General features: G+C 48.3%; 1 protein-coding gene across 1 annotated transcript in view; it reads left to right on the top strand.

The window, feature by feature from the left end:
• Positions 1 to 14121: 14121 nt before the first annotated feature.
• Rnf220 (ring finger protein 220) overlaps positions 14122 to 25166 on the top strand; it is a 110550-nt gene continuing 99505 nt past the window's right edge. The window contains exon 1 of the transcript XR_009377632.1: positions 14122 to 14290. The gene's annotated coding sequence lies outside the window, so the exon portion shown is untranslated. The remainder of the gene's footprint in view (positions 14291 to 25166) is intronic.

The raw sequence follows: 25166 nt of genomic DNA, 5'->3' as shown, positions 1-25166 counted from the left end.
TTCTCCTTGATCCTGGCCTGGGATGCTTGCTTAAGAAGCTGCATCTCCTCCATTCCAATGGGTCAACACCAATTGGGCCCAGAATGCTTCTTCTGTTCTACTGAGGTTTTCATTTTCTCTAATAGCAGTTTTAGCACTTTTCTTTCTTTCTTTTTTTTATTTTCCTTTTTTTTTTTTTTTTTTGGTTTTTCGAGACAGAGTTTCTCAGTGTAGCTTTAGAGCCTATCCTGGAACTCAGTATGTAGACCAGGCTGGCCTCGAACTCACAGAGATCCTTCTGGCTCTGCCTCCCAGGTGCTGGGATCAAAGGTGTGAGGCACCACTGCCCGGCAGTTTTAGCTTTCTATTAAAATAATATAATAATAATAATAATAATAATAATAATAATAATAATAATAATAAATAGTAATAATAATAACCTTTCCTTCCTTGCCTCTGTTTACCTCATTCTCCGTGGACAATCTCATTTCCTAGATCTCAAAGTGAACTAGTGGTCAAAGTGCTTCTCGATTCCTCCCTGTATCCCTGACCCTGATGGTCCTTTTCTCTGCCTTCCATAACCTGGACGCAGTGACTCTTCCACCCACCCTTCATACCTTTGTCTTCCCTCTGCCACTGAGCCATGTCCCTAGCTGCCCATCACTCCTCGAAACTCCTGTGATTTCTTTTTTTAATGTTTTTATTTTTGTTTTTTGTTTTTCAAGACAGGGTTTCTCTGGGATAACAGCCCTGGCTGTCCTGGAACTAGCTCTGTAGACCAAGTTGGCCTCGAACTCACAGAGATCTACCTGCCTCTGTCTCCCGGGTACTGGGATTAAAAGCGTGCACCGCCGCCACCACCACCTGGCCCCGTCCTGTGATTCCAGTTACCCTTTTCCTTCAAATGCCTCAGATCCTCCTTTCCATCTCAGGCTCTCACTGCCCCATCTTGCTCTTTCACTTTACTGACAATATTGCTCAAGGGCAATTGTACAGTGCCTCAGTTTCCCCACCTTCCATTCCATTTGGCCCATCACAGCCTGTGTTCTGTCTCACTGACTTGACTGACCATGCTCATCTGTCCCTTCTCCAGACCCTCTTTTCCTTGGCTTTTCTGATTCTGACGTGGAGTCCTTTCCAGCCTTCTCACTTCCATTCCCAGCCTCCTCTCCAGCACTGCTGCCACCCAGCCATCAGGCTCTGCTGCTCGGCGACTGTCCACCCTGGGGGAGCCCATCCATACCTGTGGTTCCTTCTGCCATCTAAACCATGATGGCTGGGCACAGCTTCAGACCCAGCCTCTCCCCTGAGCTTCATGCCCATATGCCAACTCACTCCCTAGAGTCCTTGCAGAGCTACTCAGATTCAACACATCCAAAGCGGCATCACTGTGCTTCTCCAAGTCTGTAACTTCAAAGATCTCAGAGAGGCATCATTCCATCAAACACATAAGCAGAAAGCTGGCCCAACCTAGACTGTTCCCTTTTCTTCTCCTTTATCCATCTTCTTTTGCCTAAAAATAAAACAAAATCTTGGGAGACTGAGAAAAAGGAAGAAGTCCCTTGTCTTATATCTCATCTCAAGATAAATTTCAGATTCATTAAGAAGCTAAAAGCATAGGGCTAGGGACACAGCTTGGTTGTAGAGGGCTTGACAGGCATTAGCAAAGACCTGGGTGCAATTCCCAGCACACCACACACACCATAAGCTGAGTATAATAGGTCATGCCTGTAATCCCAGCACTTGGGAGGTGGAAGCAGGAGGATCAGGTCATCCTCAGGGAAATAGCACATTTGAGGCCAACCTGAGATACATGTTAGAAAAAGAAAAAGAAAACAAAAAAAAAAAAGGTTAAATATAAAGGATAAAGCTATAGTCACAAAAGAAGTCACCAAAATTTTTTAATTTCTATAAAACAATAAAGAAAGCCCACCACTAGCAAAAATTCAAGACAAATGCCATCTGAGAAGGATTTGCAGTAAACAGACAAACATTTGACATTCTTGATATGTAAAGAGTTCTTACAAATAGTAGAAAGGACTAAAAGCGATGTAAAATGGACTGAGGTGTGAATAAACAGTAAAAGAAATATGAATTATTTCAAATTAATATAGGTAATATGAATTAAATAGATAATATTTACCTATACTAATTGATAACTTCTTTTTTTTTTTTTTTGAGACAGGGTTTCTGTGTAACAGTCCTGCCTGTCCTAGAACTCACTTTGTAGCCCAGGCTGGCCTCAAACTCACAGAGATTCACCTGCCTCTGCCTCCCAAGTGCTGGGATTAAAGCCATGTGCCACCACCGCCCAGCAACTGATAACTTCTTAAATTATAAAATGTAATGCTAATTAGAGTAGAGTTAGACATTCTTATATACTGTTGGTGAAAAGCATATATTCATTATAACCTTTATAAAAAGTTTTGTAACATGCCACAAAAGGTTTAAAATATCTCCATCCTTTATTTTAGTAATTTCCTTGTTAGACTCTATTTTAGAAGCAATAATTGGTAATACAGTCCAAATAATATGCTTAAAGATAACAGTTTTAGTATTACTTAGAGCTGGGACAATCTGTCAAAAGTCTAAATGTTTGTAACAGGGCAATGGTTAAATATTTTATAACGAAAGTCTATGGTGAAATATGGTGCCACCACTCAAAATCTTGTTTTTAAGCTGGGCATGGTGATGTGCACACTTAATATCATCATTTGGGAGACTCAGGCAGAGGAAGTATCACTTGAGCCCATTATGGCAAGACCAGCCTGGGCAGTGCGACTATGTCTTGGCTTTAAAATGGAGGAGGGGATCCAGGGAGATGGCGCAGCTGGTCAGGTGCTTGCTGTAGGAGCATGAGGACCCGAGTTCAGTCCCCAGCACCTACACAAAACTACGGGCTTGGCAGTGCACGCCTGCAATTCTAGCACCGTGGAGTCAGAGAGAGTAGAATCCCCGAGGCTTGCTGGCCAGTCAGTCTAGACGAATTGGTGAGAGACCATCTCAAAAGAATAAGGTAGAGAGCAATCGAGGGACGGTGTCCAGTGCCTACTTCTGGCCTCCGTAGGTGTGTGCACGCATGCATACACCACACACAAATAAATAATCGTGAGCCTGGAGAGATGGTGCTTTAGAGCACTTGCTCTCGCAGAGGACCCAGGGTCAGTTCCTAGCACCCACATAGTGGCTCCAGGGAATCGGATGCTTCTTCTGACCTCTCTTGGCACCAGACACACATGCAGTGCACATACATATGTGCAGACAAAACACGAATACATATAAAATAAAATAAAATAAATAAATCTTTAAAATAAAAAAATAAGTAATATTATGATTCAAACATGGTGGCACAAAACTGAAGTGTTAACACTCAAGAGGCAGAGACAGAAGTTCCACTGGTTGATTGAAAGCAACCTATGTTACGTAGCGAGACCCTGTCTCAACGTACACACACACACACACACACACACATACACACACAAACACACATACACACATATATATACACACACATACACACATATACACACATACACACACACATACACATACACACACATGCACATACACATACACACACATACATATACACATACACACATACACATACACACATACATATACACACACGCACATACACATATACACATACACACACATACACATACACACACATGCACATACACACATACATATACACACATACATATACACACACACGCACATACACATATACACATACACACACATACACATACACACACATGCACATACACACACATACACACATACATATACACATACACACATACATATACACACACGCACATACACATATACACATACACACACATACACATACATATACACATATACACACAGACACATACACACACATATACACACACACACACACACAAATCCTTTAGAAGACTTTTAACAGAGATCTGAAAAAAAACAATGACTGGAATTACACTAACATGTTAGTAACGACTGGTAGGATCATAGCCACTATTTCCCATCTCTAAGGTTCTCTTGGTTTTTAAGAATTATCTACAATGGATAGGTCCTATTGTTTCAATCCAAAAACTATCTATTATTTAGGAAAAAGCCTATGATATCACCATTTTCCCCACTCACAGTGCCGCGGGTCCACTCTATTGGTCTCAGTGCCGTGTGTCCACTCTATTGGTCTCAGTGCCGTGTGTCCACTCTATTGGTCTCAGTGCCGCGTGTCCACTCTATTGGTCTCAGTGCCGCGGGTCCACTCTATGGGTCTCATTCCTTCTGTCTGGGATGTCTTGCAAACACAAGTGTGACTATGCTACTGTTCCTGCATTCCTCCCAAGCTTCCTGGAGCCCTCAAAGTAAACCAGGGTCCTCAGTAAGGTGCGCTGAGTGCCTCCCCGTCCCACCAACTACTTCCTCATTCTCACCTCCTGAATACCTCACCCCTGCAGAGGCATCCTTTCGGTACCAGGGCTGTGCACACCTTGTCCCTCCTACCCGGTATTCTTCCTTCCCTTCCTGTCTACTGGGAGGTTCCTTCAAGTCCCAAGTGGGCGCCACCTCTCTGCTAAGCTTCACCCGTTGCCCCCACTTGCTCTCTCTGCTGTGGTCCAAAGGCCATCACAGACCCCAGTCATAGTGAGCAACCCTGACGACTGTACCAACTCGGTGGTCAAAGGTTGTCCTATGTTTTTGTTGGTGGTGTTTTGGGGTGTGTGTGTGTGTGTGTGTGTGTGTGTGTGTGTGTGTGTCTAAGGTTTAAGCCCAGCTGCCCTGAACTTTCGTCCCCCTTTCCTCCTTACTTCCTCAGCATCCAGTGCAAACTGACATGCTGCAGGTCTTTAAGGAGTGTCAGGTGAATGATTAACCTGAGAATTTTGTACGCTTCCTTTCCTGCTCAGAATGACAGAGCTGAGGAGGGAGAGAGGGAACTGTGGCTTCTCGAGATTGAGAGAGCTCCTAGATTGTCTGCAGGCTAGGGATACAGCTCAGCAGTACAGCGCTTAAAGTCCTGGGGTCAGTCTCAGCAAAAAGTTATCCAATTCCATCCTCCATGTTTTCATTCTTCTAGGATCCATTATCGTCTAGTCTCTCCTTGAATCCCTTCTATAATGGGGAGCTCATTACTCAAAACAGTCCTTCTTAACATGTCCTCTGCCTGTTAAAAAGTATTCTCTTAAGGTGAGTCTGCATCTCATAATAAGCCTGAACTAGCTTTACTTCTGTTCTTGGTGTTCTTCTTGGGAGACACGAAGCAGCTGGTGCCCTCTGTCTCTATCAGCCCTTTATAAGCCTCCTCTCAGGTGCTGCCATGGTCTTCCCTGAGTCAGAACAAATGTTCTCTGTCTTGCTTTCTGTTCTTACTGTGCAGTCCTGGCTGTCCTGGATCTCTCTCTGTAGACCAGGCTGGTCTTGAACTCACAGAGATCTGCCTGCCTCTGCCTCCCGAGTGCTGGGATTAAAGGAGTGCGCCACCATGCCTGGCCTCTGTTTTGCTTATTGTTAGGCTAGCATGATTCATAATAATTATTTTAAAAATTGTTTACATTTATATGAGAGAGAGAGAGAGAGAGAGAGAGAGAGAGAGAGAGAGAGAGAGGAGGCAGGTGCTTATGTGCCAAGGCACAGATATGGAGGTCAAGGGAAATCTTGTGAGAATTGGTTCTCTACTTCCACCATGTGGGTTCCAGGGGTCAAACTCGGGTTGTCGGGTTTGGCAGCAAGCACCTCTACCTGCTGAACCATCTCGACAGCGCCCCTAATAATTTTTAACACATTTAAAAGTTCCATGGTTTACAGCAGACTTTCAAATATATTCCTATTTGGATATATTGTTAAAAAGATGGTGCCCATGAGGCTGGAGAGTTGGCTCAGGCCTTAAGACCACTTGTTGCTATTGCAGAGGACCTAGGTTCAATTCCCAGTACCCACACGATGGCTCACAACCATCTATAACACCAGTCACGGGAGAGGATCTAAAGCCTCTTATAGCCTCCTAGGGTACTGCATGCATGTGGTTCACAGACATACATGCAAGCAAAACAACCATACACATAAGATTAATTAATAAATAATAATAATAATAATAATAATAATAATAATAAAAGACAGTGCTCAGGTAGAAGCTGCCTGAGACAGTCACACCAGGGCAGAGCAAGGCAAGGGCTGCTGACTCAAGGAACTGCATTAAGACCAATGGCTCTCCCTACCATTTGGCCACGTCTCTCCTATCTGGGTCTTATGCTGTTGGGTCTTTATATTCAAATTCAGACTTTTATGTTAATTATTATTATAAATATTATTATTGCCGTCTAAGTACCAGATACCTACATCCGTCATAGGCCTTTATCCCTTAGCAGAGCTAGGAGTGGACATTGCTGCTTTGTCTGTGGAGGAACTGCAGCTTGGAAAAGTAACCACCCTCCCCAGTGTTGCCCAGCTTAGGAGACAGAACTGCTTCCTGGCTTCAAAGCTCATGCTTTTTCTCCTTTTTTTTTTTTTTTTTTTTTTTTTTAATTATAACAATGTGTCCTTCAAAGAGGACTAAAGGATAAAACAGCCTGACCCCGGTCTTTGCTGCACCAGAGGCTGTGCAAGGGTCTGCATTCCTTAGTTCAGGAAATCCCCACAGCAGACCTGTGTGAGGCGGTGGAGCTCTCTTGCTGGCCACCTCTGACTCCTGCTGTTGGGGACAGCCCAAAGCAGAGTTCCTACTGAGGCCTTTTGCTGGCTGGCTCCAGAAGGCCCGGGCCGCTGCAGGATCAGGAACGGGGTTCCAGCTTCCAGTGCAAATGGGGAGGTAGCTGCTGCCTCTGGAGGACTGAGTCAGGGTGGGGCGGTTCCCGGACCTAGGCAGCCCCGATGGCTCCCTTAAAGGAAGACTAAAAGAAAGAGGAATCAGGGCACAGTACAAAGAGCCTTCAAAGTCGTGGGCATGGGGGTTGTCGTGGAGGGGACTATCTGGCCTCTAGTGCCTAAAAGGAGGTCTGTTAGTTAGCTCTCGGTTACAGTGAGAAATGGCACAGATAGTCAGCTTAGAAGAAGAGCAGGTTTGGTTGGGCTCACGGTTTTGGAGGTTTGGGGCCATACTCAGTGCACCCCGCTGTAGTTGGGCCTATGGCAAGCAGGATATCGTGACGGGATATGAGGGTGAGCAAAGAAGAGGAAGAGGACAGGGTTGGGGTCCCACTAGCCCCTTCAAGGGCACATCCCCAGAAGAACTCCCACAAAGCCCCACTTCTTAAAGCTTCCTCTACCTCCCAAAGGTCACTAACATTTGACACACGGGTCGTAGGAGGGCATCCGAGGGTGGCAGTGCCTGAAGGGAGGAGCAAACTGAAGTCCCTGGGATGCTCTTAGTTGTCATGTTGGTATGAGTTTACAGCTCGCTCAGTCTCAGCTGGTACTCCCTCAGTCTTAGTTGGTGCTCCCAAAGTGTGTGGTAAAAAAAACGAAAGCCCATATCTAGTGCTTGCCCTGAGCCAGGCTTTGTGTGAGTATAAAAATAGGGTTCCAGAAAGACCCTGAAGGGGTTCAAAAGCTGCTGATACCAACACAGAGGTAAGTACAGGATACTTTGGGCAGATAAAGGTTCCCTTAGATCATACTGGGACAGGAGTGTCAACAAAACCCTCTGTAGGAGCTAGTGCCCCAGCCTGGTGAAAAGGAAGACTTCTGCAAAGGGAGTGTGCATCCCCGCAGAAGGATCGGAATGGGCAAAGGCGGAGATGAGGCTGTGGTAGGTGCAACTAGACACAGCTGTGTTGCATGTGCATGGCGTGCAGGCCACAGTTCAGGAGAGGAGCCTGAAGCTGGAGCCAGAGGCCCCTGTGGGCTGTCAGAAATGAGAGTCACCACGAACCCTCTCTCTCCTTAGACATGGAGATGACTAAGTACTGAAGACGTCTTTATCACCATTACCATCACGGTCCCATCATAATAACTCAGTCATAAAATCTGCAGTGGGCAGTGGGAGAGAACTGTGATCATCAACCCAAATCCGGAGTGTCAAAGCATGCGCCCGCCATACCAAAATGGGCACTTCTGTGGATGTCTGTGGTTTGGTGTGGATGAATAGACTATAAAGTGTAGGGCGGTCTGGGATGTAATGGAGCTCGGTTGGTAGCACGCTTGTCTAGCAGGCACAAAGCTCTGGTTCAATCCCTATCCCTGCATAAACTGAGTGTAATCCCGGCATTCAGGAGGTGGAAACAGGAGGATCAGAAGTTCGAAGTCATCCTCAGCTACATAGTGAATTTGAGGTCCACCCTTCGCTATCTAAGACCCTGCCCTATCCCACACACACACACAGACACAAAAGGTGTGTGAACCAGGTGTAATGATACACACAACTGTAATCCCAGCACTTGAGAGGGCGAGGGCAGGAGGATTGAGTTCAGGCCAGCCTTGGTTATATAGTGAGACCCAGTCTCAAATAAACTGATCAATTAATTACTTTAAGAGATATAAAGAGCTAAGGCCACAAAGAAACCTATCTGGGACAGAAATATATTAAAATTTTAAACGTTAAGCTTTTTGAATTATTCAAAGGCAGAAAAGTGAGCAATTGGGTTGAGCAGGTTGTATGTGACCAAGGACAAGTCAGGAGGAGATGAGTTCCAAGGGTAGGGTAGCAGCTTGGAGCAGGTGCAGGGGCAGGTATGCAGCTCACCCCCTCTCCTCCTGGGTACGCCCTCCCTGGCCAATGTGTAGCCCTCCCAGCGATACCACCTTGCCTCCATTACCTCCTACCTTGTTAGCTGCTTTGGAAGGAGCCTAGAGTCCAGGACAAATGGTCTCAAAGTGACTGTCGCTTGTGATGAGCAGCTCCACCCTGACTCACTAAAGGACAGATGACTGCTGGAAGGTGGATCCCCAGCCCTTAAGGTTAGCCTATACTTCCTGATTCCCCACTCCTAGGCTTTTATACAGCACAAAGCAAGGAGGTACTGACTGCTCCAGGAACTAAGATGAGGCCCCCTTGCAGGTGTGGGAGGCCGCATCGGGTCTAGTGAGACTTCCAGTCAGGGCCTCCTTTTAAGAATTGGATTCTTGGATGCCACAACGTGTTCCTGACAGGCTGTGGGAACTAGTGGTTTTCCTCGGTCCTGGGCAGTTCACAGAGACCTTCCAATGAGGCTGTAACACACACTGTGCAAGTTCTGCTTTGCCCAGGAGCAGTGAGACCCAGCTGTGCCGTACAGCGGGCCCTGAAGCCTCTTCCTATCCCCGGAAAGCCGAGGGAAGCCTGTCTTGTATTTGCTGGTGAGGGAAAGTCAGATCTCCTCTCACTTGCTGGGTGTGTCTGGGTGGTAAGGATACCCTGAGGCCACAGAGGCAAAAGAGATTCTCTAGAGGAACCTCTGATCTCCAGGGCATCTTGGGTGGAGTCACCCCTGGTAGAGATCACCCTGGAAGCATTTGGGAGGAGGCTTCTGGAGTTAAGCGTGGTTCTGAGCTCTGCTCCTGGACAGGTGCCTGCGGCGTGGCTCTGTAAGACCCACTAAACAGACACAGGCCTCTACACCTGGGGCTTCTGAGTCACCCCAAAAGCTGTGGGCCTGCAAGCCTCCTCAGCTCTCACCCTCCACTTGGCTCAGGAGCTGCTGAGCTGTGGAGATGGGAAGGATGGATCTTCTAGCTTCACTCTCATGAAATGGCGCATCAGTAAGTGCTACTTAAGAAAACACATGGTCTGCCCCTCAAAAAGGCCCCCCTCTGCTGCTGCCGCCACCAACACCTTTCTTTATTCCGCCCAAACCTCACCAAGGGGAATTCGAAACAACTGTGGTGATAAATCCGCCTGCAGATAATTGGCAAGAAAACAACACTTGTGCAGTATATAACGTTTTATGGTTGTTTCATGTACTTTATTATAATACTAATGAGCAGTTATATATCAGGAGCTAACTGCACGCCGGATTAGCTTGTTAGCATGATATGAAATGGCAGAGCAAACAGTCCAGGCCTCTCGCTCCCCACATGCCTCCCCCACCCTTCCTCCCTACCCCTCAGTCCCATTTGCACTCAGTAATTAGTATGCAAATTAGGCCCCGGGACCACACAAGTTCTAGTATATTACAAGGGCTTTATTATGCTCTTGTGAGTACATGATGGAAGCGGCCCATGACAGTGTTTATCTCACTAGCTCTGTCCTGCCTTTCTCTCTCTCTCTCCCATCCACCCCTCTGTATACAGACACACATACACACACACACCCTTCCTTGCATGGTCATGGTCTACAACCAATCCTTCCCTGTATCAGACCTTCAAACTTGATAGTAGTCAAACAGGTCTTCAGGCCTGGATTTGAACATATACATTGATCCATTCTGGAAGCCTGGTTCCATTTCCAGTCACCATACTAAAAGAAGAGTTCCCCTTTTCTGTGTTTTTCTTCTTTTTTACCTTATGTGTGCTTGCACACATGTATTCCATGTATTTTGTGCATGCTTATGTGCATATATGCGTGTGTGTACGTGTGTGTGCAAACTGTGGGTCATGTGCGGAGACTACTTTAATCTGACAGATGTCAGCCCTGACCATCTCCCTTGTTTGAGAAAGGGTCTCTTGTTTGCTGCTGTGTGCGCCAGGCCAGCTGTCCAGTGAGCTTCCAGATAGTCCCCTGCCTCCACCTCCGATCTCATAGTGCTGAGATCTCAAGTGCCTGCTACCCCACCGACTTTATGTGGGTTCCTGGGATAAGAACACGGGTCTTCACACTTGTGTATTGGACTCACGGAATCCCTTGCCATGAACTCTTCTCAAAGCATAACTCATCCAGCCTACACTTCTAGAATGTATATTTTTTTTTCCCACATGTAGAAACGGTTACTTTCTCTGTTGCATGTCACTTGTGTTCCAACTTTCAGAAGGAAGTTTGGGATCCAAAGTCTGTATTCCATCTTGTTGTCAGTCCCCAGCCTTGTCTCAGTATCAGTCTGTTGCCCTGGTTGTTTATAGCTTTAAGTTGTTGGTAAAACTGCTGAGCAGGGCAAAGGACAAATCCCAGCATATGTCACTGGAGACCTTTTTTCAAACACCAATCAATATTCCCTGTGTTTGGTCGCCCAGCCAGGATCCTCTTACCCTCTCCTTATGTCTGCCTTACCCTGTGATGCTTCTTGAACCAGTGTCAGTCCACTGTCCGCCACTGTGACGAACTACCCGAGACAGGTCCACTTAAAGAGTGAAAGGGTTAGTCTGGCCTCACGGTTTCAGAGACTTCAGTAGGAGGTCATCTGGCTCCATCACTTTGGGCCTGAGGCAAAGTAGACTATCACGGAGAGGAAGCACATGTAGGAGAAGGGGAGGGCCCTTAAATGTACACTCCCAGTGACCTATCCCTCCAGCTAGGCCCCGCCTCCTAAAAGCCTGTTCAGCTGGGAGCCGTCTTCAGCTGCTGATGAGGTTAATTAACACCCTGATCCAATCACCTCTTCATCCCATGCAGCTGAACCCCCCACTCAGCCGAGAACCAAGCAAGCCTTCAGCATATCACATGAGCTTTTAGCCATAGTACCTCCCTTTCCTTACAATGTCTCCCCTCAACCCCCTGCTTCTCCTTTCCCCACTCTCCTCTCTCTTACTCATTCCCTTTTGAGTGGTGGGAAGATTCCTCTGCACTTTTCCCACCTCTCACCGGGAGTGAGAGGGCCGGTCAGGCTTCAGCTTACCACGCCCGTCAGCTGCTCTCCCAGACACCAGTAGCAACTCTAGAATTGCCCAATCTTCTGGATATTTGTTTTTCAATTTATCATAATTTAGCTTTGCCTTCTGTAAAAGCTGGTTCTTCTGTCTTACTGTGAGCCCAGGACCACTCTCCCAGATCTTTGCAGACTGGGCACTCCTGACCCGTCTCCTGAGGTGGTGCTTCCTTCTAACATCTGACCCTAAATTCCTTAGCCCTCTGCCTTACTTCCTCTTTTTTATTCACTCATTTGCATATTTGCTTACTCAAAGTGAGCACCACAGAGGATCAGCCCTCTGTGCCACAGACCCTACTAGCTAGTGAGGTACAAGAATTCTGTAGCACAACCCCCACCTTCTTGAGTTCAAGCGGATGGTTACAATACGGTGTGGTGAACACACCTTGGGAGGCGAGGTGTGGAGAAGATCTCACAGGAGCTGAGAGGAATGTGTGATCCAAGCTGGAGAGAGTTAGAGGATGCCACAGAAAAGTGGCCAGGTCAGCAGAAAGGATGAGGAGGCTTTTACTAAACTCTCCCCAAATCCCTGGACTTGGTTTGAATCTACTGTCTTATCTCTAGTCATCTATCTACTACTTCCGGTACTACTATACTTCCAGAATTTTTCAAGAGCCAGGCATGATGGCACACACCTTTAATCCTAGCACTTGGGAGGTAGAGGCAGGCAGGTCTCTACGAGTTCAAGGCCAGCCTGGTCTACATAGTGAGACCCTGTCTCAAAAAAAAAAAAAAAAAAAAAGCCGGGCGGTGGCGGTGCACGCCTTTAATCCCAGCACTTGGGAGGCAGAGCCAGGTGGATCTCTGTGAGTTTGAGGCTAGCCTGGTCTACAGAGCAAGTTCGTGGACAGCCAGAGCTACACAGAGAAACCCTGTCTCGAAAAAAACAAAACAAAACAAAACAAAAAAAAAAAAAATATATATATATATATATATATATATATATATATATATATATATATATAAAAATAATCATCTTGCTTCCTCTAACCTGCATCACCCTATTCTACTTATACTGAACAAGCAGAAAAGGGTTTTTTTAAGCATATTTTATTCTTTCAGGCTGTTACTTTGTTTTGCTGTTGTTGAGATGGGATCCTGATACCAGCCCTCCATCTCCAAGTGAAATCATGTTCTTTGTAAAGTTCTAGACAATTCCTTTTGCCTCCAAGATAAACTCCCAACTCTGGAGCATGCCCAGTCTGTCTTATAAAGTCTCTGTCTTGCCTTTCTACGGCCTGGTTGGTGGTCTTGCCCACTTGTCTAAAGGCTGCCCATTGGCCAAGAGGTGCTCTCCCACACCAGCCTCAGCTGAGCTTCAAACGGTGCCCTCTCTCCTCACCCGAGATCAAAGTCTGTACCTGATGGCATTCCAAGGATGCCTCTGAGTCAGCCTTCCTCTCCTGCCACCCATATCCTTTCCCCTGGCTGCAGCAAGGTCCCAACAACATCCATAGACTGTGATGCCAGAGATGCTGATCAGAAAGGAGGACCAAGGCACTGGGACAGAATAATGGTCTTCATGAATACTTAGCATAAGGAAGAGGGGGGGAAAAATCTGTGTAGCAGGCAGTTTTTGTAAAGCGTTGAACTGTACCACACATCACCCCCTGACAGGCCCTGATGTTAGCTCCTGGAATGGACCACAAGAGACTCATTAGAAAAAACAAATATTATCGCACGCTGAAATGATTTATGGAGAAAAATGAAAAATTTTGTGTGGCTGTGCTCCCTCTCACTCACTCCCCCTCGCCGCTGCCTTCTTCTGGGGAAGTTATTTATGGCTTCAGACCCTTAACAAGAGAACAGCAAAGCTCCGAGCTGATCACTCCTGCAAACTGCCTACATTTGATTTTTATTAGTGACTTAAAGCTTCCTTTTTTTTCTTTATTGTCCTGGGTGAACCAAAATGCATTTTAATGCCTGCTATTCAGGCCAGACGAGAACCGCATATATGCCTCCCACACAAGCCTGCCTCACTGGTGTCTCTCTCCATGACTGAGGGTGATGTCAGAGGAAGGAGCAAGACCAAACTCTTGGACAGGTCAGGTCAGAGACTAGGGCCACTGACTGCATCTCTCTCTCCTGTGGAGGCCTCCAGGTACAACAGACTGCCTTCTTCCTTGAGGGAACAGTGATTAACATGTATGGCCATGCTTGCAGTATGATAGGCATTAGTTTGGGTTACTCTTGGGTTACCACATTTATTCTTCCCAACAACTGGGAAGTGGGTGGCTGTCCTTGTGATCACTTTATGGAAGAAGAAACTGAACCTCAGAAAAGTCAAGGAACTTAACCAAAGCCACACAGCTAGTGACCAGCTAGGTTCAAACTGAGGAGCCTCCCACAGCTTCCTCTGTGGTGCGCATCATCTCCTTGGTGGATTGTGATGTCTCTGTAATCTTAGCTTCTAAGAACTCCCTGGAAGATTCCCTAGAAACCTGTTTCCTAACTACATCTTCTAGCCGGGTCACTACTACCCTGCTGTTGGGAAGTACTGCCCTCCAAGGCCTCCTAGCAGGGACTTGGAATGGCCTGCCAGAAGATGGAACTCCCCTGAGTTCTTCACACATCCAACAGTGAGCCTGGATCTCCAGGTGAGACAGAAAAGGCATGTTCCCATTCTTGTCACCTTGCCCCAGATTATTGAAACCTCCAGCAGCCCTCTTTACCATGTTTCCTGTGTAAACTTTATAAAATGTAAACCTGAGAAATTCCTTTTGAAGTCTCAGGGAATTCGGACTTTGCTCCTCTTACTGTGCAATGAGAACTCATGGGACAGGAGGCCTGCCAGGAGCTGCTCTCTCTCTCTCTCTCTCTCTCTCTCTCTCTCTCTCTCTCTCTCTGTGTGTGTGTGTGTGTGTGTGTGTGTGTGTGTATGTAGAGGTCAGAGGACAACTTGTGGGAGTTGGTTCTCTCCTTCCACCGGGTTCCAGAGACCAAACTCAGGTAATGAGGATTGTCTGGAAATGCCTTCACCCACTGAGTCATCTCACAGGACCCTCAGCCACTTCTCATACATATGATGTCAGCACCTGCCAAGAACAGAATGGGCACCATTGCCTGCCCCAGACCGTCCTCATCAGCTTTATCATATCAACTTTCCATTTACTAGATGTTTCCATTCCAATCTCCATCATCAACCAAACAATTAACAAAGATGCCCAGAAATCTCGGAGGAAGCTGGGTACCACTAGACCAAGGTTGTGGCCTCCCTGAGGGCATCAGAAGAGGGTCGCATTCAGCTTCGAGCCTTGCTAGTTATTATCTCTGTTAAGCTGTCTGTCCTGCACAGAGACCGTGTTGGGAGTAAAGCTGTCCCCAGGATGTAGGGGACTGCTGAAATGATGGCTTGGGAGTGATGACCTGGGTCTACAATCCCAAGTAACCGTAATCTCCACTATTTGTCCTCAGAAGACACTAAGGTTCCGAGAAGGATAGTGTTAATTAACAAAAGAGAGGCAGGGCCCCAGATGAGGCACAGAGGCTGCACCTCCATGTGACCCGTAACTCACTGTGACATCTCAACAGAGGGAGAGCTGCTGGGCAGGGGCTACCCAGGCCCCCATTCCCACCTTGTCTCTGATCTACAGGAGCCCCCCTGTGCTTATCTGGGGCTGCATCACCATCAGCTTCTCCTGAACCCTTCCTTGGCACATTGGGCCTGGAGAGAGCAGCAAGGCTGAGCTGGAGAAAGGAGCAGTCATTCCAGGGGGGTGGGGGGAGTTAGAGCCTCTCCTCCATGCCCCAGCCGCTCCCCGGCCAGCCAGGCTGAGCCTCATTCCTGAGAGCTGGTCTCTCAGCAGGGTTGCTAGGCGCGGTGAGAGGGGTGCTTGCCACGGGCTGGCCCAGGCTCTGCCTGGAGACCATTGGGGAGGCTGGGAAGAAGGAGCGGCATTATTTGGTTGGTCCCTCCGTCCCTCCCCCAGCCTCAGCACAGTGAGCTTTCCGGAGGGATGGTTATGAGCCAGCCCATCCCCAGGCCTTCCCCTTTGTGAGGAGACCTCCCCAACAGACCCCCCACCTTCGATGGCTTCCCTCCTCCCCCTTCCCTCCGGTTCAGCAGAGCCAGAGTTAAGCCTGGGGTTAATGCCCAGTGACACCTGCAGGTTGCCTAGTGTTGTTGACATGGGGGTGGGGGGGAGGGGAGGGGGCGATGGGGGAGATCGTTGGTGGCTTTATTATGGAGAACTCAGCAGGCCTGGGGCCTTCTATTGTCCAAGTGGCAAATAAATAAATAGGAGAAAGTAAGTCTTCCCCATGGCTTACCGACGGGAGGTTAACAGCTGGACATGACATGACAAATTGGGCATTTTTCTTTGGGGACTGATCCTTACAGCAGCTAGCGGGGAGAATGGGGAGGGGGGGACTGGAGAGAGAGGGTGAAAGCGAGCTAGAGCACTGAGCGGGCAAGTCATGGAAGTGAACATTGGAGCTGTGTGTATGGACGTGAGTGTGGGACTGGGGTGTTCAGAGAATACGGGGCTGTCATATTTTGGATCTGAAAAAAAAAAAAAAGGCAAAGGAAGTGTTTTGTGTGCCTGCCTCAGGACTAAAGCCCAGAGCCCTGACAGCTGGGCATCTGGCTGGGGTGGGGGTGGGGGCTTGAGGGAGGCATACTCCTGGGAATCTGTCACCTTGGGCTCCTCCCCTTCTGCCAAATGGAAAACCAAAAGGTGGACACTGGCCCCATCTTACAGGACCTCCTCCCTCCAGGTGGGTGGCATTTATTAGCGGCTGAACAATGCAGAGACGAAGCTGTGCCTCTTACCATAATGCCCCACTGCCTGAACTGGCCCCAGTTGGACAGCCAAGCCTCCAGTTTGTCTCTACAGCTAAGATCAGGGAGCCACAGCCCTGCCTCATCTTGCTGTTCTCCAGGGAGTTCCCAGCAACAGATCTAGAGGACCAGAACAGCAACTGCCACCTCTGGCCAAGGCTCTTCCTGGAGACGATTAGGGAGGCTGGAACCTAAGGCGTGACCTGCCTCAGCCTATAGCAAATTGTAGTGAAAGAGGACTGAGACTCACTGGCTGTTATCTTCCGAGGCAGCAAGCTGAGGTGGCCCGTAGCTTGAGCTCTGGAGTTAGATCTGAGACTGTGGCCTGCTCTTCCTGGCTGTTTAGTCTCTCTGAGCCTCCATTTCTTTTGGGTGCAGTGGGAACGGAGCTGATACGTTCCACCTAGGCCACTGTGAGTTCTAAATGAGATAGCACACCACTGCTGAGTGCTGAGTCTGGCCCGTGATAAATCCTTTACAAAAGCCCAGCGCGGCCCTGAGGCTAGCCAGCCTTTCCCTGCTCCCTGCTGTCCTATGCTTTAAGACTGACTAGACAAAGCTGTGGAACCGTCATCTCTGGTGAGAGGAAAAGATAACCTGTCTATATTCATGGAAGTCACATCTCCACAGCCTCCAGAGGCTGAGTCTCAGTCTTCTCAGAGCCCGTATGGAAGCTGGCCTGAAAAAATGACCTCCTTCCAGGCTTCTGATTCTAGCAGTAGACAGCAAGAAGCCTTGCTGGCCGTGGTTCTGCCCGTGCCTGTGGCATGGGAGAGCCTGTCCAGTTTTCCAAGGTCATTCAGAGGCAAGAGCCCGTTTCTACCTTTTAAGAACAGTGGCTGCTCTGGAAAGCACAGTCTGCCTCTCCTTCTGGGACCACTGGAGAGAACCAGAAGAAAATGGAGATTAAGGGTGGATTAATTCATTCCTCTACTGAGCATGTGCCAAGTGTCAACACAGCTCTTGACCCTGGGAATAGAGCTGTACACGATGTGAGTGTGTGTGTGTGGGGGGGCTGCCCTCCTGTGCATCCACTGCAGTTCTTCAGACAAGCAAATGAGAACCCTCCCAGTTGCGCCCCAAATTCCATGTGCTCAGCACGGCCCTCTTCACTGTCCTTAATGTTTTTCTTGGATTGAAATCAGTCCTGCCAAGGGGACCTGGTTGCAAAGGACCCTGGGAGATAAAACGGGAGAGAATTGCTGATGTACATTGGGTACCTTCTGTTGGAGGGGACAGTACCTGGTGATTTCTGGGGCTTCGCTAGAAGTTTGAAAGGAGAAGCACGTGGAGAAGGATGCTTCCTCGAATTGCTTGCTTAGTTCATGCCAGAACTTTCTGGCACTGTGCATACATTGTCTAATTTCACTCATGCAGGCACTTTGTACAGATAAACATTGAGTTTCAAAGAGCACTGGGTGTGGTGGCGCATACCTTTAGTCCCAGCACTCAGGAGGCAGAGGCAGGTGGCTCTCTGTGAGTTTGAGGCTAGCCTGGTCTACAAAGCGAGTTCTAGGACAGCCAGAGATATGTGGTGAGACCTTGTCTCAAAAAAAAAAAAAAAAAAAAAAGAAGAAGAGGAAGGCGCTTTAGAGCTGAGCAATGACTCAAACTCAGGTTTGAAAACAAAGCCTTTGTTCTTTCCTTTTCCCATAATCCCTCAGACTAGTTTGCTGGAAAAAGCCTGTTAGCCAATGCAGAGGAGGAGGCAGAGACTAGGAGAGCTGGCCACACCAGAGGGGTTTAAAGGAGAGAGAAATCCAGGGGGCCTAAGGATAAGAGATCTTCCAACCTCCCTAAAACAGCATGCTGGGACACACTCATCCAAAGACCATTCATGTGGCCCTCGACTTTATGACATGCCCTCCTGCACCAAGGAAGAGGCGATCTGAATCTGAGACACATGAGAGCTAGTTCTCCAAAGAGCTTGACCAGGCACAGGTTATAGTGAGATTTGGAATCTGGGTGGCCTTGCTGTGTGACAAAGACAATAAGCTAAGTACAACATGGTAAACGATGCTCACGCCCAGATGAGGTCATGAACGAGGGAGCTCACTCTCAGCCTTGACCATTCTACCACACTTTCCCCACAGCTTTTGCCAAAAGGCCAGATCCCTGCCCTCCTCCTCAAGCCTAGGACTTTAGTTCAGTGACCCTCAGGCCCCACCTAAGAGTCCCCATGCCAGAACATCTACCTGGAGAGTCATCTGCACCTGGAGAGGAAGAGGCACAAGAGCTTTCTTCTTCCAGGAAGTCCCTTCCCCCTACCCCGCCACCCCCGCTACTCACGCCCCTATATAATATTCCACGTTAGAGCTCATAAATGCCGCTGCGGGTCCCCAGCCTGATTGAATTTGGAAGCCATTGTTTACAGACGTCTGGCTGTACAGGGGGATTTATTGAATTTTCCATGAAATGTTGCTCCTCTAATGCTGTAAAAGGCAAGCAGCCCACATCAGAGGAGCCCAGCGTTACAGGATCATGTTACCCCGAGATGGAGTGCTTGCTTCTCAGTGTCGATGCACCCAACTCTGGCTCTGGGCAGACAAGGGAGGCCTTGAGCATCACACCTGACCCTCTTCCTAGCACCCCAAAGTCAGCCTCTTGCCCTCCTTTCCTGTCAGTTCATTTCCAGTTAGTCAGAAAGCCCTGGAAGCCGGGCAGTGGTGGTACACGCCTTTAACCCCAGCACTCGGGAGGCAGATCTCTGTGAGTTTGAGGCCAGCCTGGGCTACAGAGTGAGATCCAGGACAGGCACCAAAACTACACAGAGAAACCCTGTCTCGGAAAAAAGAAAGAAAAGAAAAGAAAGAAAGAAAGAAAGAAAGAAAGAAAGAAAGAAAGAAAGAAAGAAAGAAGAAAGAAAGGAAGGAACCCTTGGAGACTCCATCCCTAACATAGCCTCCAAGTCCCTTCTCCTCTCCACCCCACCTGCTACAGCCCTAATTCTAAGTCCTGCTCTGCTTAGGGGGCAGTGTCTTCTCCCTGCAAGCCCTCCCTTGCCTGCCCTAAGCCCTGAATAATGTCCCTCAGTGCAGATGGCACAGAGCAGGTTCTCAGTAAAGAAAGGGAGGGAAGGCAGAAGGAGCCAGGATGTTCATAAGCGTCTCAGGGTAAGAGGGACCCTTCCTCCAAAGCTGCTGGCACACTGGACCCCTGGATCTGTGAGCATAGGAGACCCCAGGACCGGGGAAGGTGCCATCAGCCGCCCTGTAAAAGTGGAAGTGGAGGCATGTCATTGCGCGTAGTGCACAGTGCAGCCAGACCGAGTTTTCCCTCTATTAAAAAGCACATTCTTTAAACCCTCACCACTGGAGTTTCCATCCCCTCCCTGGCCTCGCTGCGCAGAGCTTTATTTCTCTTTAACCACGTCCACTTCTCACCACGGCCTCATTTCTGCCACCATCCTTAGCTCTTTATTGAATCTGCTCTCTTGAAGGTCATTAATCCAAATCCCAAGTCCAACTTGGTCCCCACCCATCTTAGCACCCTCCAAATCTTTATCTGTCCCTGGGTCTCTAGTACCTTGACCCTGGCTCTTTGCCAACAGCCCTCTCTTTTCATCTACCCACCCTAAATAAAAGGAGGTGTCCTCCAGGGTTCCATCTCTGCCCCCCCTCCCCAAGTGAGCACGTTCCTCTGATGAGCTCATCCTTCCTGCACTCAGCTATCATCTTTTATAAGGATCCAAACCTGACCTCTTGTTGCCCGGCTCCTATTTTTCCCAACTGCCTGGGGAATGTCCTCTGTGCCCTGTCCCACGGACACCTCGGAACAGAGTCTCTCCCCACCTGCTTGATAATGCATCCTCAGCGAGCCTTGTCTCCATTGATGACATTATCATCCTCTCAATTACCCAGTCAGGAGATCCTGAAGTGGTCTTCAGCATAGATGCTCTAGACTCGAATACTGACTGCATGCTGATTATCTCCACCAGGGCCATTAGTACCCTCAACACACACACATTAGCACACAACTTGATCACTTTCCCTATTTCACCACCGTGAGCAGGTCCACTGAACTTCAGGATTTTACCTAAGCCTGAAACTTGGGCATCCTTGGCCTTCTGTCTCTTGACCCCATATCTCCCATGATCCATTGGTCACTAGATCCAATAACGCATATCGTGTTACTGATTTGGTTTGGGTCCTCCTTGGTACAGTATGTCTCACATCTCTCCTTGCCATATATCCCACTGACAAGCTAGCAGCTAGCATGATCACCACTGTAAGACCTGTCTAAAACCCTCCAGCAGCTTCTCCCAGCTCCCATCCGAATTCCCAAGCTCTCCAATGCCTCTGGCATTTACACTTGGTATTCTGTTACCTGAGGTGCTCTCCTGCCCCCAGGCTCTCTGCCCTGACCCCTTTAGCCTCCATTTAGTACTCCCCTGATCCTTCTTTAAGACCGAACTCTGAGGCCTTCCCTCTGGGAAGTCTCCCAGCCGTCAGTGAGCCCTTCTTTCCACCAGCCAGCTCCTTCATTTTGTCTAGGACCTATCCGTGCAGACAGGACCTAGCATTATGATGTTGTATAGTCATGGGCATCCTCCTCAACTGGACACTATCTTATGGGCATCATCAGGCCCACCTCACGGTGCCTCACAGGTAGGAGGCTCTCTGAATAATTGCTAAACGAAGGCCAAACTTAAGGAAGGGAGGGAGGCATACCCTGCTTATGAAAAGAAATGCCCCTCTGCAGTCAGGGTTTTTCCTCCTTTGTCTTCTCTGTGGTTCTCAGAGAGGATGGATTCTGAGCGATGGTCCGTCCATCCCGCACTACGCTCTTCCTAGACTGAATCCCAATGCTCCCCTCGAGGTGAGATCTTTCCACCTGCCACAGTGTCCTAAACTCTCAGAACTCCCTCATTCTCCACCCTCTGATGTCTCGTCCCTCCAAGTTCTGTCCTTCCTCACGGTGGTCTGCCCCTTCTCCTCCCTCTGTCTATCTCTTAACTAGGCTCTCCAGTGGGAGTGAAGGACCTCAGAGAGAAAGTAGCGATGGTCCAGGGAAAGCATGTGTTCCCCACTCAGGCAAACAGGCCTCGCTGCAGGCTTCCTGAGGGAGGGGTCTGCAGCCAGGACTGGAGAGAGTGCCCAGGCCAGCCTCTTAGTTGGCAGACTGAGCCCTTCTCTCTGAGGAAGGGGGAGCAGTGGTTCTGAAAAGCAGTAATGAGGTGCTGTTTTCTCAGATTTCATTGGTTTATTTATCCTCTGTGTGGGCTCCATCTGTCCAGTCTCCACAAGGAGAAGCAGCCAGGATTCTAAGCCACCACAGGATTCCTGTCCTCAGCCTGCAGCTCTGAAAGGCCCTGGAAACAACCGAGTTTGAAGTTTATCACTGGCAGGTCGGAAGCTTGGGAAAGCCTCAGGGCTTATGGCCCTACTGCCCTCTAACTAGAAAGAGATGGAACAGGGGCTGGGGATGTAGTGCTCTCGGTAGAGTGCTTGTCCAGCATGTGCAAAGCTTGGGTTCCATCCCTAGCCCCCGCAAATAACTGGGCCCCAGGATGACTTCTGCCAGCTCCCCATCCCAGCAGGCCCTTGAACAAGGCCAGGAGGTGCTGAGGGTCTTGGAGAAATGGGTCAAGGACAATCTGGGGCAGAAGCCCAGGAGGGCCAGATTGACCCTCCTCCTACAGCTAAGAGAAGCAGAGGTATGGTGGATATAATTGAGGTTTCAGACAATCATCTGGGCCAGAGCCTGCTGGGTGCTAGTCTATGGGTGCAGTTGGCTGGAAGACTTTTGAGTCCCATGTAGGGAAGAGCAGTCTTTCAGAGCTCAGAGACAACAGGGCAGAGCTCCACCCCCCCACCCCCCCACACACCCCGGCTCTGGTTCATGGGAGACTCACTCATCTGATCTGAGGACTTCTCATCAGTGATGAGCTAATGGGAAGAGAAAGACCTGGAGAAAGTGGGAGATTAGGGTGCTCTGGAGCAGCACAAAGGCTGCCCTCTGCCCGCCCTTGGGCATGGGACCCTCTGCAGACACCCAGGTCTTCCTGCAGATTCCTGCCTTCCCTTGTCCTCACCCAAAGTTAGACCTCGGGCATGCCCTGAAGTACAGCATAGCCAGACGGTGAACGGTGGGCTTCTCCCCAAGCCTTTCAGTTCTGAGCTTAAGTGTGGCTCAGAGCCCTTGGGCCTGGACAAGGAGCTTGGTGGTCAGGTTGGGACAATGATCTTCTCCCCCAAATGTCCACACTCTCCTAGTGTCACCAGAGCCATGCCCCACCACAGCAGCAAGCTGAAACTGACGTCGTCATCGTCGTCCCTCAGCCCCTGTGACTCTGCCCCCTCTTGCCCTCTGTGCTGCTGGAAGAGGCAATTCCCGCCTTTATTTATCGCCCATATCTAATCAGACAGCAGGCCCTGGCCATTCTTTCTTTTATCCTCTCCCCGCCAACAACTACCCACAATGGGGTAGGGGACCTACCCCTGATCCCACTTCACAGAGATAACTGCTAACCATCGCATATTCTATTTCCCTTTTCAATGCCAAACTGAAAAAGTGCAGGCCTTAGAATCATGAATGCCTGAATGTGACCTCTGTCTGTGCCACTTAAAAGCTGCATGACCTGGTGCCTCTGTTGGGTGAGGTGGACTGTCACACTACCTGCTTCACGGGGCGAAGTGAGGACTGGAGACAACTGGTTAGGGAGGTGTCCGGCTCAATGCTTGTTGTGTCAAAGTGCTCAGGAGCCATTAGCTGCAGGCTTTTAGAAACACAGGCAAATGGAGATGCCTCTCTGCAGGCCCCTCACCAGCTTTAGCAGGGCGCCTCCCACTACCCTGGCACTATTACCAAGCTAAGAAATTTCTGGGCATGGTGGAGCACCCTTGACATCCCGACAGACTGAGGTAGGAGGATTTCAAATTCAAAAGCAATGTGGGCTACAAGATGGGACTGTCTCAAAAAACAAAACCAGATTGAAAACTAAGATGTTAGAATTGGTACGTTACTATTTAGCTAAACTGTTACTGTGCTAGTCACTGAGCCGAGATCCCCCAGCTGGCCCTATGATGGATGTCCTTTTCTCTTCCAGAATCCCGTCCAGGACACATTTATATCATGTTTTTTTCTGCTTAACATTTTATTGCAGGCAATTTCTAATTCCATTAAATAAGCTTCCAAAACCCTTTTTCTAATGATACCAAAATATTTCATTATACAGTATGCTTTAATGTTTAACCCTTCTCCTCCCATGAATATTTAGATGGTTTCTTGTTTCTTTCTCTTCTATTTGTTATTATTCATAACATAACACATCAGTGAACATTATTAAGTATATAGTTTTGCTTGTTTGTTTGTTTGTCTTATTGTATGGCCTTAACTGTAGACCTTTTGTAGACCAGGCTGGCCTCGAACTCACAGAGATTGGTCTGTTTCTGCCTCCCAAGTGCTGGGATTAAAGGTGTGCACCACCAAACCCGGCAAACATACATATTTTGAAAATTTCTAATGAATTTCCTTGGGTTAGAGTCATTAAGTCAGGCTGGTAAGAACTCAACAGGTAAAAGTGCTTGCCTTTACCTAACTGCTTGGGTTCGATTCCCAGAAACTGCATGGTAGAAGGAGAGAAAAAACACTCAAAAGCCGTCTCTGGCTTCCACACTCACACTACGGCATGTGCCTCCTACATGAAAAAAAAAATTAAATGTAAAATTTTAAATCATTTGAAAACAAGGAAGTATTAGGTCAAAATGTATGAATTTGGAGGCTGGGGTAGCTCAGTGGTAGAATGCTGGCCTAGGATGTGTAAGTTCCTGGGTTTAATTCCTCCCATTTCTCTGTCTGTCTGTCTGTCTCTTTCTCTGACACCACACACACACACACACACACACACACACACACACACACACACACACAGGAAAGGGTATGAGATTTTAAAAGCTGTTGATACATTGATAAGATGGCCTTCCAGAAAGGTTAGACCAACTCGGTTTCATCAGCAGTGAATGATTATACTCATTTTCTTAAAACATACCCATATGATCAATTTTTAGATCTTTACTAATTCAATTAGAAAAATAAAGCTTGGGCCAGCAAGATGGCTCAGTGGGTAAAAGACACCACTAAGCCTGGCAACCTGGGCTCGATCTCTGGGCCCCACATGGTAGGAGAAGAGAGCCATGGCATGCACATTCCCTCTCACGATCAATTCATCAATCAGAGCTTAACAAACGAGAACAAAAACAATCTTGTGCAGTGTGGAGCAGCCTCTCATCAGCCCCACCTCTAACTAACCTTGCACATCCCCGCCAGGGCATGCATCCTCATACTGCGGTACTTCTCTGCTCCAGATTCTCCTCTCCCCTCACCCTTCCTTCCTTCCTTCCTTCCTTCCTTCCTTCCTTCCTTCCTTCCTTCCTTCCTTCCTCCCTCTCTCTCTCTCTCTCTCTCTCTCTCTCTCTCTCTCTCTCTCTCTCTCTCTCTCACACACACACACACACACACACACACACACACTGCATAAGCCACAGACCAATCAGGCTCCACTCCTAATGTATACTTACTGTTTTTTGTTTGTTTTGTTTGTTTTGTTTTTACTTTTTGCTTTTTGACACAGAGCTTCTCTATGCAGCCCTGGCTATCTTGGAACTCACTCTGTAGACTAGGCTGGCCTTGAACTCAGAGATCTACCTGCCTCTGCCTCCCAAGTGCTGGGATTAAAGGCATGCACCACCACT

This window comes from Peromyscus eremicus, chromosome 2, assembly GCF_949786415.1.
Source record: "Peromyscus eremicus chromosome 2, PerEre_H2_v1, whole genome shotgun sequence".
NCBI lineage: Eukaryota > Metazoa > Chordata > Mammalia > Rodentia > Cricetidae > Peromyscus > Peromyscus eremicus.
This window is presented reverse-complemented; position numbering and strand designations above follow the sequence as displayed.